Source organism: Phyllobates terribilis, unplaced genomic scaffold (genome assembly GCF_046119375.1).
Source record: "Phyllobates terribilis strain yellow unplaced genomic scaffold, ASM4611937v1 Scaffold_17__1_contigs__length_24005725, whole genome shotgun sequence".
In the NCBI taxonomy this organism is placed as follows: domain Eukaryota; kingdom Metazoa; phylum Chordata; class Amphibia; order Anura; family Dendrobatidae; genus Phyllobates; species Phyllobates terribilis.
Window position 1 is genome coordinate 13,584,427 of NW_027362777.1, and position 12,558 is coordinate 13,596,984.

General features: G+C 50.3%; 1 pseudogene; it reads right to left on the reverse strand.

The window, feature by feature from the left end:
* Window positions 1–12,558, reverse strand: part of LOC141176197 (vacuolar protein sorting-associated protein 37A-like) — a 192,048-nt pseudogene that overhangs the window by 14,365 nt on the left and 165,125 nt on the right.

Below are 12,558 nucleotides of genomic sequence, written 5' to 3' on the forward strand. Positions count from 1 at the left end.
TCCCTGGGCACGGACCGGGTCACCGCCACGAGACTACAACCCTCCACTGATCCGGCTCCGGGTAGGCTCCCGCATGCGCAACGCAGCGCGACACAGGCCCAGGGGCGCGTCAACTTTGGCGTAGTCGGCAGGATCTCGTGCCCGCAACCACCGGGTACTGCGTGCCTGAAAAGCAAAGACTGTTCAAACTTACCAGTGGTGAAGATTCCCGCTATCCGTGGAGGTTTCCCGCCATCCGGCGCCATCTTCTACCTTCTTCCCGCCATCGGTGAAGTTTCCCGCCATCCGGCGCCATCTTCGGCCTTCTTCCCGCCATCCGTGGAGTTTTCCCGCCGTTGGACGCCATCTTGGGGACGCCGCGCGGGAAGAAGAGGGGCGTGGACTCCGAAAGCGCGCGAGAACTGAAGCCCCGCCTCACGTCCGGACGTTGCGTAAGGTCCTGGAAGGAGCCCAGCAGACGCCGACGTCACAGGAGCGCGACGGAAGGTCCTCAACCCTGACGATCCACTGCGGAGCCGCGGCCTACGGAAGAGGATCATCGCAAGGTAGGCCACGGTCCACTAGGGGGGAGGAAGATGTCGGATACGGAGGAGAGCTTCACTGCCCCAACCCCCGCCAGCGCTACCGCTGCTGCAGTTATGCCCTTCACCATGCCCTATATCCCGGGAGCAGCTTGGCTATCCCAGTACTCAGGGGAGTCACATACCCTGCATGACTTTAGAGAAAAGCTGGATAGCCTCTTCCAGGTGTACCCCCTCACAGAAGAGCAAAAAGTGAGCATCCTGGTGGCCCAACTAACCGGGGCAGCCAAAAGGGAAGTAAAATCCTGGCCACCTGGGAGGAAGACTGTCGCAGGGATACTAACCCGGCTGAAGGACACCTTTGCTTTTCTTCAAAGACTGCACCCGGTTGCGGACACGCCGCAACCATCTTATGTGTTTTTCTTATTGTGTTGTTATTGTTATACTTTGTTATGTTTTTCTAAATGTGTTTAGTCCCGGAGTACTAAATTTCACTAGGGGGGAATGTGGCACCCCAGGGGTCTGGTTTTCCACAGTAATGTAATGTTATGTCTGAGAGCAGGTGGGAGGTCCTTTGGTCAGGGATCCTGTGCATGCCACACCTCCTGCCCAGTCTTGGGAGGGGAAGAACTTCCCCTGTATAAACCCGGGGCTGAGGCAGGGTGAGTCAGACAAGGAGAGTGGAGACAAGAAGCAGCATAGGAAACAGGAGAGTTCCAAGGAGTCAGGGGCTGGCAGCTGCAGCGCTCGCCCTGACTAAGAAGATTCTTTACCGGACCCGGAGTCCGAGGCTGTGGGGACTAACTTCTACCCAGCAGCAGAATCCGTCAGGCAGGGGATTTCAGGTCCTCTGGCCCAGAAGCCCGAAGGCACGGTCACACGCGTGGGACCAGCACCGCCATCGTGGAGCGGAAGCCATTAGAAGGCCCCGAGTCACCGGCCATACGGGTGAGCACCACACGGTACACTCAGGGACGTGGGCTACTTACATCAGCTTCTAGCAAGGTAGCCAGAAGAGTACAGTCAGATTGTGAGGCCTACAACTACGCCTGGCCAGGGGAGATCCCATCTGCTCAAAGACTGACCAGGCCCCGTTTGCTAGCAAGTACTCCGGGAGGGTCTATCGTTGTTACCAGTAAAGACCCTGAACTACACCGTACCGTCTCTGAGTGGTTCCTGCTACCCCCATCATCCACGTCGGCTGCCCTGAGGCCATACCCCTCCCGTTGGGGGTTATACTATCACGCTGCACAATCCTACCACCGGCCTCAGCGGTCTGCCCTGCAGCAGCAGCTCCCTGGCTGCACTCAACGGGTGGCGTAGTCATCAACTATTTACTACTAATAGACTGCCGTCTAGTTTGACTCCCTGGGCACGGACCGGGTCACCGCCACGAGACTACAACCCTCCACTGATCCGGCTCCGGGTAGGCTCCCGCATGCGCAACGCAGCGCGACACAGGCCCAGGGGCGCGTCATATACACTACCCACAAAAAGTTAGGAATATTTGGCTTTTGGGTGAAATTTCAGGATGAACCTAAAATGCCCTCTAACCTTTTCAGGTGAACTTAATGTGACCTTCTCTAAACTTTTGAATGCACATGTCCAACTGTTCAATGTTTCAGTACTTTTTGCACAACTTGCTGTTCTCTAAGGCTATGTGCCCACGATGCAGAAATGAAGCAGAAAATTTCTGCAGCATTTCTGCATCTCCCTGGCAGAAAAAAACGCATGCAGATTGACAAGCACTTTCCAGGCGATAGCATCACTTGGAAAGTGCTTGACAACTAGGTCACACTGTATAAATCCATGCAAACAGCATGGATTTATACAGTGTGAACCGTAAAAATTAAAACAAATAAAGCTATACTCACCCCCGAGGCCCCGGTGTGGCTGCAGCGCTGCTTCCTGGCTGGTTCCCGGCTGCCAGCATATCGCGAGACAGAGCGGTGAAGGGCCTGCGGTCACATGACTGTGACGTCACCGAAGGTCCTTCAGCGCTGCTGGCATTCAGAGAGAAGCCTTCGGAAAGGTGAGTATAAACTTTATTTGTTATTTTATTCTTTTTTTACAGGTACAATGGTACCCAGGTCTGGATGAGAGTCTCCTCTCCTCCAGAACTGGGTACCATCCGCACATAGAGACGCATAGAAGCCGCTTGTAAAAATGTACAGTCGCGGTTTCTGTGCGTCTCAATGCAAGTCAATGGCGGGAGTTCCGCTGCGCTTCCGCAAAATTAAATGACATGCTGCGGATTTTTGTACGCAGCATAAACGCTGCGGAAAAATCCGCAGCATGTGCATAGAACATGCGGAATCCCCTTGGGGACCATGGGGTGTGGATTACCTAGCGTTTCACAAGCGTTTCCGCTGCGGAAATTCTGCAGCATAAACGCTTGAAAAACGCTACGTGGGCACACAGCCTAACAAGGAGCTTAATGGCAAAATTCACATCAGGTGTTTGATCCATGTATCGCCCAATAAAATTTGGGGTTTAATTAGAATTGGTATTAAACAGCCCCTACTACTTGAATAACAACATTAATCCTGTCATTGCCCCTCTGCATTCACAACACAGGCCTAATTTCATCTTCATGGATCACAAGGCTCCAGCTCATTGAGGTTGCATCATTAGGGAATGGCTGCTGGAGACAGGGGAACCTCAAATGGAGTGGCCTGCATTTTCTCCAGATCTGAATCCCATAGAAAACCTATGGGATCAGCTGAGTCGCTGTGTAGAGGCTCGTAACTCTGTACCCCAGAACCTCAATGACCTGAGAACCGCCCTTTCCAGGGCTGTGGTGTCAGTAAGCCAAACTTCCGACTCCCGACTCTGACTCCACAGCCCTGGTCACTACTGAGCGTGTACATAAAGTGCAGCACAGATTCATCTGAACTAAAAGCCGAGATCCTTAGATCAGGAACAGAATAGACATTTATAGGACATTTCAGAACTTTCACAAATTCTTATGGAAACATTTACAGCACATCCTGTATTGTACTAATGAACCCAATTTATTATATATTTTAGGAGTCGGAGTGGGTCCATTTTATACCGACTCCACCAAAATAGACACCGACTCAGACTCCACAGCCCTGCACCCTCCAAGAAGAGTGGGATGCCATGCCTCCGCAGACAATAACTCCACTTGTGAACAGCAGGAGAATTCATTGTCGAGCTGTAATTGATGCTGCTCAAGGCCACATGACAAGTTATTGAGACATTGACATTTTTTGTTGGGGTATACCCACCACTGTTGTTGGCATTTGTTTCAATAAATGGTTTGAGATGAGGAAATCACCGTTACATGCTTCTACTTAAACGCCCTACTTGTATTATAATATATTACTGTAGAGGGAACTTTTTACATTTTCCATACATTTCACCAGAAAGCCACATATCCCTAACTTTTTGTGGTCAGTGTAGATATACAGGTGCTTCTCACAAAATTAGAATATCATCAAAAAGTTAATTTATTTCAGTTCTTCAATATAAAAAGTGAAACTCATATATTATATAGAGTCATTACAAACACAGTGATCTATTTCAAGTGTTTATTTCTGTTAATGTTGATGATTATGGCTTACAGCCAATGAAAACACAAAAGTCATTATCTCAGTAAATTAGAATATTTTATAACAGCTTAAAAAATGATTTTAAAATCCGAAATGTTGGGCTACTGAAATGTATGTTCAGTAAATGTCCTCAATACTTGCTCGGGCTCCTTTTGCATCAATTACTGCATCAATGCGGCGTGGCATGGAGGCGATCAGCCTGTGGCACTGCTGACGTATTATGGAAGCCCAGGTTGCTTTGATAGCAGCCTTCAGCTCCTCTGCATTGTTGGGTCTGGTGTCTCTCATCTTCCTCTTGACAATACCCCATAGATTCTCTATGAGGTTATGGTCAGGCGAGTTTGCTGGCCAATCAAGCACAGTGATACTGTTGTGTGTAAACCAGGTATTGGTACTTTTGGCAGTGTGGACAGGTGCCAAGTCTTGCTGGAGAATGACATTTCCATCTCCAAAAAGCTTGTCGTCAGAGGGAAGCATGAAGTGCTCTAAAATTTCCTGGTAGACGGCTGCGCTGACTTTGGTCTTGATAAAACACAGTGGACCTACACCAGCAGATGACATGGCTCTCCAAGCCATCACTGATTGTGGAAACTTCACACTAGACCTCAAGCAACTTGGATTATGTGCCTCTGCACTCTTCCTCCAGACTCTGGGACCTTGATTCCCAAATTAAAATTGGAAATTTGGGACCTTGTGGAGTGTGTCAATGACTGCCTTCTGGACATCTGTCAAGTCAGCAGTCTTCCCTATGACTGTGGAGCCTACTGAAACAGATTAAGGGGCCTTTTTAAACACGTAGGAAGCCTTTGCAGGTGTTTTTTTCTTAATTATTCTAATTTACTGAGACAATGACTGTTGTGTTTTCATTGGCTGTAAGTCATAATCATCAACATTAGCAGAAACAACCACATGAAATAGATCACTCTGTTTGTAATGACTCTATATAATATATGAGTTTCACTTTTTGTATTGAAGAACTGAAATTAATTAACTTTTTGATGATATTCTAATTTTATGAGACGCACATATATATATATATATATATATATATATATATGTATATATATAAATACAGTACAGACCAAAAGTTTGGACACACTTTCTCATTTAAAGATTTTTCTGTATTTTCATGACTTTGAAAATTGTACATTCACACTGAAGGCATCAAACTATGAATTAACACATGTGGCATTATATACTTAACAAAAAAGTGTGAAACAACTGAAAATATGTCTTATATTCTAGGTTCTTCAAAGTAGCCACCTTTTGCTTTGATGACTGCTTTGCACACTCTTGGCATTCTCTTGATGAGCTTCAAGAGGTAGTCACCGGAAATGGTCTTCCAACAATCCTGAAGGAGTTCCCAGAGATGCTTAGCACTTGTTGGCCCTTTTGCCTTCACTCTGTGGTCCAGCTCACCCCAAACCATCTCGATTGGGTTCAGGTCTGGTGACTGTGGAGGCCAGGTCATCTGGCGTAGCACCCCATCACTCGCCTTCTTGGTCAAATAGCCCTTACACAGCCTGGAGGTGTGTTTGGGGTCATTGTCCTGTTGAAAAATAAATGATGGTCTAACTAAAAGCAAACCGGATGGAATAGCATGCCGCTGCACGATGCTGTGGTAACCATGCTGGTTCAGTATGCCTTCAATTTTGAATAAATCTCCAACAGTGTCACCAGCAAAGCCCCACCACACCATCACACCTCCTCCTCCATGCTTCACGGTGGGAACCAGGCATGTAGAGTCCATCCGTTCACCTTTTCTGCGTCGCACAAAGACGAATGCCAAGAGTGTGCAAAGCAGTCATCAAAGCAAAAGGTGGCTACTTTGAAGAACCTAGAATATAAGACATATTTTCAGTTGTTTCACACTTTTTTGTTAAGTATATAATTCCACATGTGTTAATTCATAGTTTTGATGCCTTCAGTGTGAATGTACAATTTTCATAGTCATGAAAATACAGAAAAATCTTTAAATGAGAAGGTGTGTCCAAACTTTTGGTCTGTACTGTATATCTATCTATCTATCTATATTTTTTTTCCCAAGAACCAGAAAAACTCTTCATTCCTCAAAACCGTATTCAACTACCATCCACCAAATCGTACTTGCCAGCTCCTCGATATTTTTCACCAGCTCCTCTTTATCAGATATAATCTGTTTTAGTTGTGGAAGATTTACAAACTGCTCCAGAAGAACATCCTCTTGCTCCATCATATCGGTGAGCTGTGACACGCTGAAGTAGAAAAAAAGAGAAACGTGCGTCCAAGACTTTCATGGAAATGTTACAACAGGGTACAGAGAAGCTAGTGTGCAGAATAAGCCCCCACAGACTTATCTATAGGGGTGGCCCTGGGGAATACTAGGATGGATGTCATTTTATCATTAGAACTAATATAGAATTCAGAAATTTTTTTTTGACAAATAAAAATTAAACTTTTTTTTTTTTTTATTTTAGTTGTAAAAATACAAACCTCAAATCTGACAACTCAGGAAACGTTTCAGGGAGATCAGGCATCTTGTATGTAAAGCCGTTCACACCCACCTAAGAAATATATACAGGTACTGGTGAGAGACTACAGAAACAGAAATGTTCGGTGCCTAGGTTACCGGCCACTGCTGCTGTCTATCAGTGGTGGCCAGTCTCCTAGGCAAGGAAAGCAGTTTGCTATACAGCTTGCAAGTGCAGCTCTGAAGTTGGCCGGATCCCTGGATTCAGTACCTCTGTGCTCCTCCGACGCTGCAAAGTCAAAGCGGTCTCTGCCGACAGCAGAGGAAAGTGCATAGTTCAGACCAGCGGCGCGACCATGCCGCTGGTTGAAACTGTCCATCTTCAGGAGAGGACTGCCCCCAGCAAGGAGGTAGCCAGCAAGACAGAGGAGCAGTGTGCTCCTGATGAAACAAGATTAGACAAGCTCTTAAAGGGGTTTTCTGATCCGACATGACACTGACTGCAGACTTGTGAATTCTCACATAGTGTGCACTGCTGTCTGCAAGTACGCGCTATGCATACTCCCAGCCAGAATCCAACTACAGTTCAAGGCCTCGCACAATACACTTGCATTGAGCGCGCTGGAAACAGTGTAGCCAGATTGTGGCCGGAAGTACGCATATTGTATACTTGTGGCCACCTGACCGCCTTTCCCGGTGTGGACACCACAGAATCCTCACTGTGTGCAGTGTGCTCTATGTGAGGATTCACAAGTCTGCAGTCATACACAGTGACTGCAGACTTGTCGTTTTAGACCAGACAACCCCTTTACAGAAACATCTTCCCTGCCCACCTATTAAAGTTTAATTGACATTTTTTGGCTTTTTCTGATCACGGCTGCGCACTTACTTCAGACGTGGGGACAGGCACCGGCAGATCTGTAATTAGGCCGTATGCGGGGGCGGCAGTTTTGGCAGAGTTGTATGTGGAAGGAACAGGTTCAGATACTGGCACTGATCTATTGTTATCTTGTGTAGGGAAAGAAGTTGACGCGCCCCTGGGCCTACTTGGTGTAGCGTTGCGCACGCGGGGACTACCCGGAGCCGGGCCTGTTGGGGTTAGTAGTCTCGTGGCGGTGACCCGGTCCGTGCCCAGGGAGTCAAACTGTGTGGCTGAGTATTAGCAGTAGATGTTGGACGACTACGCCACCCGTTGAATGCAGCTATGGAGCTGCCGCTGCAGGGCAGACCGCTGAGGCCGGTGGAAGGATTGTGCAGCGTGGATGGTATAACCCCCAACAGGAGGGGTATGGCCTCAGGGCAGCCGACGTGGATGATGGGGGTAGCAGGAACCACTCAGAGACGATGCGGTGTAGTTCAGGGTCTTTACTGGTGACATAAATAGACCCTCCCGGAGTACTGGCTAGCGATTGGGGCCTGGTCAGTCCTTGAGCAGATGGGATCTCCCCTGGCCAGGCGGAGTTGTAGGCCTCCCCAACTAATTGTACTCTTCTGGCTACCTTGCTAGAGGCGGGTAAAAGTAGCCCACGTCCCTGAGTGTACCGTGTGGTGCTCACCCGTATGGCCGGTGACTCGGGGCCTTCTAGTGGCTTCCGTTCCACGACGGCGGTGCTGGTCCCACGCGTGTGACCGTGCCTTCGGGTTTCTTGGCCAGAGGACCTGAAATCCCCTGCCGGTCGGTTTCTGCTGCTGGGTAAGGATTAGTCCCCACAGCCTCGGACTCCGGGTCCGGTGGTAACTTTCAATCAGGGCGAGCTCTACAGCTGCCAGCCCCTGATTCCTTTTAGCACGACTTCCCCAGAGCTCCTGATCTCTCTTTCCTATAGCTGCTCCTCTTCTTAACTCTCCTTCTTAACTCCCTAACCCTGCCTCAGCCCCAGTTTTATATAGGGGAAGTTCTTCCCCTCCCAGGACTGGGCAGGAGGTGTGGCATGCATAGGATTCCTGACCAAGAGACCTCCCACCTGCTCTCAGACATAATATTGCTATTGTGACACCCCAGGGGTCTGGTTGCCACAGTAACGTAATGTTATGTCTGAGAGCAGGTGGGAGGTCCTTTAGTCAGGGATCCTGTGCATGCCACACCTCCTGCCCAGTCTTGGGAGGGGAAGAACTTCCCCTATATAAACCTGGGGCTGAGGCAGGGTGAGTGAGTAGAAGAAGAGAAGAAGTAGAGACAGCATAGGAAGAAACAGCAGTTACAAGGAGTCAGGGGCTGGCAGCTGCAGAGTTCGCCCTGACTAAGAAGACTTTTTACCGGACCCGGAGTCCGAGGCTGTGGGGACTAATTCCTGCCCAGCAGCAGAATCCGTCAGGCAGGGGATTTCAGGTCCTCTGGCCCAGAAGCCCGAAGGCACGGTCACACGCGTGGGACCAGCACCGCCATCGTGGAGCGGAAGCCATTAGAAGGCCCCGAGTCACCGGCCATACGGGTGAGCACCACACGGTACACTCAGGGACGTGGGCTACTTACATCAGCTCCTAGCAAGGTAGCCAGAAGAGTACAGTCAGTTTGGGAGGCCTACAACTACGCCTGGCCAGGGGAGATCCCATCTGCTCAAGGACTGACCAGGCCCCATCCGCTAGCAAGTACTCCGGGAGGGTCTTTTGTTGTTACCAGTAAAGACCCTGAACTACACCGTACCGTCTCTGAGTGGTTCCTGCTACCCCCATCATCCACGTCGGCTGCCCTGAGGCCATACCCCTCCCGTTGGGGGTTATACTATCACGCTGCACAATCCCACCATCGGCCTCAGCGGTCTGCCCTGCAGCAGCAGCCCCCTGGCTGCACTCAACGGGTGGCGTAGTCATCAACCATTTACTACTAATGGACTGCCGTCTAGTTTGACTCCCTGGGCACGGACCGGGTCACCGCCACGAGACTACAACCCTCCACAGATCCGGCTCCGGGTAAGCTCCCGCATGCGCAGCGCAGCGCGACACAGGCCCAGGGGCGCGTCACTATTACTGTGGAAACCAGACCCCTGGGGTGCCACATTCCCCCCTAGTGAAATTTAGTACTCCGGGACTAAACATACTTTTGTAAACATAACAAGGTATAAACAATAACGTTCTGGTAGAGACAACACATAAGGTGGTCACGGCGTGTCCGCAACCGGGTGCAGTCTTTGAAGAAAACAAAGGTGTCCATTTCACCAAAACAGGGAGACGTAACCAGGTAGGGGTCTGTCCTGCCCCGAGTCCTTATCAGTCTTTTAGTCCATTCCGGGTTACGCTCCAACATATGTACAAAGGATCCCCGGTAAATCCACCAAAGACTCCTACAAATAACTAGAAACACATAATTATACACAAGCAACAACAAACAGGTAAACATTAATAAAATAGCTTGAACATTTAGATCCTCCACCGTATGGGCAACTGGCCTCTAGTGACCCTAGTGGACCTACGGAGCTGGCTGACTGGTCCTGAGCTACAGGGTATAGGAGCTGTCAAGGGTAAACTGGGCAGCCGTCTACGGACTCTTTGGCTCACTAGGGGTATGGCAGGCTCACTATAAGCAGAGGGTTGATTCTCCGGGTCTGCTTGTGTGGGGTCTTCTGCCTCCTGGACCGGCTGTTCTTCCAGCTCTACCTGTGTCTCCGTAGGCACTTGGGATGCGGGTTGGAGGAACGTGAGGACGGGTACCACAACAGCACCATTGACTTGAGTCCAAGACCGAGGGAAGTCTCCGAGCACAGTACTAATCATATCTTCCCTTTCCTCTATGGGTCGAGGGTCTTCTTGTTCCTCTTCAGGGTTCCGTAGCTGTTCGGGACACTTCTTCAGGTGATCCCAGGATACAATGGCTGTGGTTTTCCCTCCGTCTTTACTGATTGTACAGGTCTTTGGGTTGTCGTGGCTTGAGGGCAGTACGGTGTACGGGTCCTTCTCCCACTGGTCGTCCAACTTGTGGAGCCGTCTTTTCCTCTTCAAGACCTGCTCTCCGGGCACCAGGGGAACAGCGGGAGCATACTGGTGGTAAGTTTTCTCTTGTCTTTCCCTAGCTTGACAGAGACTTCGCTCCACGCTCTCCTGTACTTTCCGGTACTGCTGCTGCCTCTCTGTGTCCCAGTCTGCTTCTGGTGAAGTGTCCTCGGGTGTCAGGACTCCCATCTCCAGATCAACAGGAAGCTTACCAGGTCTTGCCCTCATTAGGTAAGCCGGGGTACAGTTGGTGGAACCTACAGGGATGTGGTTGTATAGGTCCACCAGGTCGGGCAGCTTTTCAGGCCACAGACTACGTTCTTCCAGGGGCAATGTTTTCAGAAGATCTATCACCACCTGGTTCATTTTCTCACAAAGTCCATTAGTTTGCGGGTGATAGGGTGTTGTTCTTATCTTCCGGCAGCCATACAGGGTGCAGAACTCCTGGAAGACTTCCGCTTCAGAGGCAGGCCCCTGGTCCGTCAGCACCTGCTCCGGGTATCCGTGCGGACGGCAGAAGTGCTGCTGGAAGGCTCTAGCTGCTGTTTGAGCCGTTAAGTCCTTGACGGGGACGACAACCAAGAACCGGGAGTAGTGATCCACGATGGTTAACGCGTAGACGTAGCCACTTCTGCTTGGGGTCAGTTTTACATGATCCAAGGCTACCAGTTCCAACGGCTGTCTGGTGATGATGGACTGCAGGGGAGTCTTCTGGCTGGCACGGTCCCTCCTTCTTAGGTTGCATGGGCCACAGTCTCTGCACCACCTCTCGATGGTTCCTCTCATGCCCACCCAATGGAACCGCCCGCGCAGCAGGAACTCCAGCTTCTTCCATCCGAAGTGCCCAGCTCCGTCGTGGTATGCCTCCATCACCATAGCTGCGTCTCTTCTTGGCACCACTACTTGCCAGATTAGTTCATGCGTCCGGGAGTTAACCATTCTGCGGCACAACTTCCCCTTGTAAAGGAACAGTCGACTCTTCTCAGCCCACAGTTGCTTGGCTTCCTCCGGAGCGTCTGGGTCAAGGCGTGCATCTGGCCGAGTCAGCATCTCCTTTACCAGTCGGACGGCAGGGTCACTGTCTTGCGTCTCCGCCCAGTTGTAATGAGGTAATGGGTTGAACGTAGCGGATTGCTTACTCCTTACACGGTGGGATTACTGGATAGTCCCATGATGGTGGAACGCGGGGAGTTCAACTTCTTCCAGTTCCTCTGAATCTTCCCCTACGTCCGGTAGGTTCGGCATCCTGGACAGGGAGTCCGCGTTGGTATTGGAGCGTCCTGCCCGGTATTTGATTGTAAACTCATAGTTGGACAAGCGGGCCATCCATCTCTGCTCTAGGGCACCGAGTCTTGCAGTGTCCAGGTGTGTCAACGGGTTGTTATCCGTGTACACGGTGAACCGGGAAGCAGCGAGGTAGTGCTTAAAGCGTTCGGTGACTGCCCACACCACTGCCAGGAACTCTAGCTTAAATGAGCTGTAATTCTCAGGGTTTCTTTCGGTGGGTCGCAGTTTTCGGCTGGCGTAAGCAATTACCCGTTCCTTCCCCTGCTGGATCTGGGACAGTATGGCTCCTAGCCCGATGTTACTGGCATCGATGTAGAGGATAAAGGGCTGGCTATAATCAGGGTATGCCAGGATTTCATCCCCCGTGAGGGCCATCTTCAGCTGGCGGAAGGACTCTTCTTCCAGCTTCTCCCATCTGAAGGGTGGCTTCTGGTTCTTGGCCTTCCTGGACTGGCCTATCAGGAGGTCCTGCATAGGAGCTGCCTTTTTGGTGAAACCGGGAATGAACCTTCGGTAGTAGCCTACCAACCCGAGGAACTGCCTCACTTCCTTTACGCTGGAGGGGCTTGGCCATTCCTTAATTGCGGTGATCTTATCAGGGTCGGGAGCCACTCCGTCAGCACTCACCACGTGTCCCACGTACTGCACCTTTGGCTTCAGGAGGTGACACTTGGAGGGTTTCACCTTTAGGCCGTAACTTGCCAGAGCTTCGAACACTTCCGCCAGGTGTTTCAGGTGGTCCTCGTAGGTCTTGGAATAGACGATGACATCGTCCAGGTATAACAGGACCGTCTCAAAG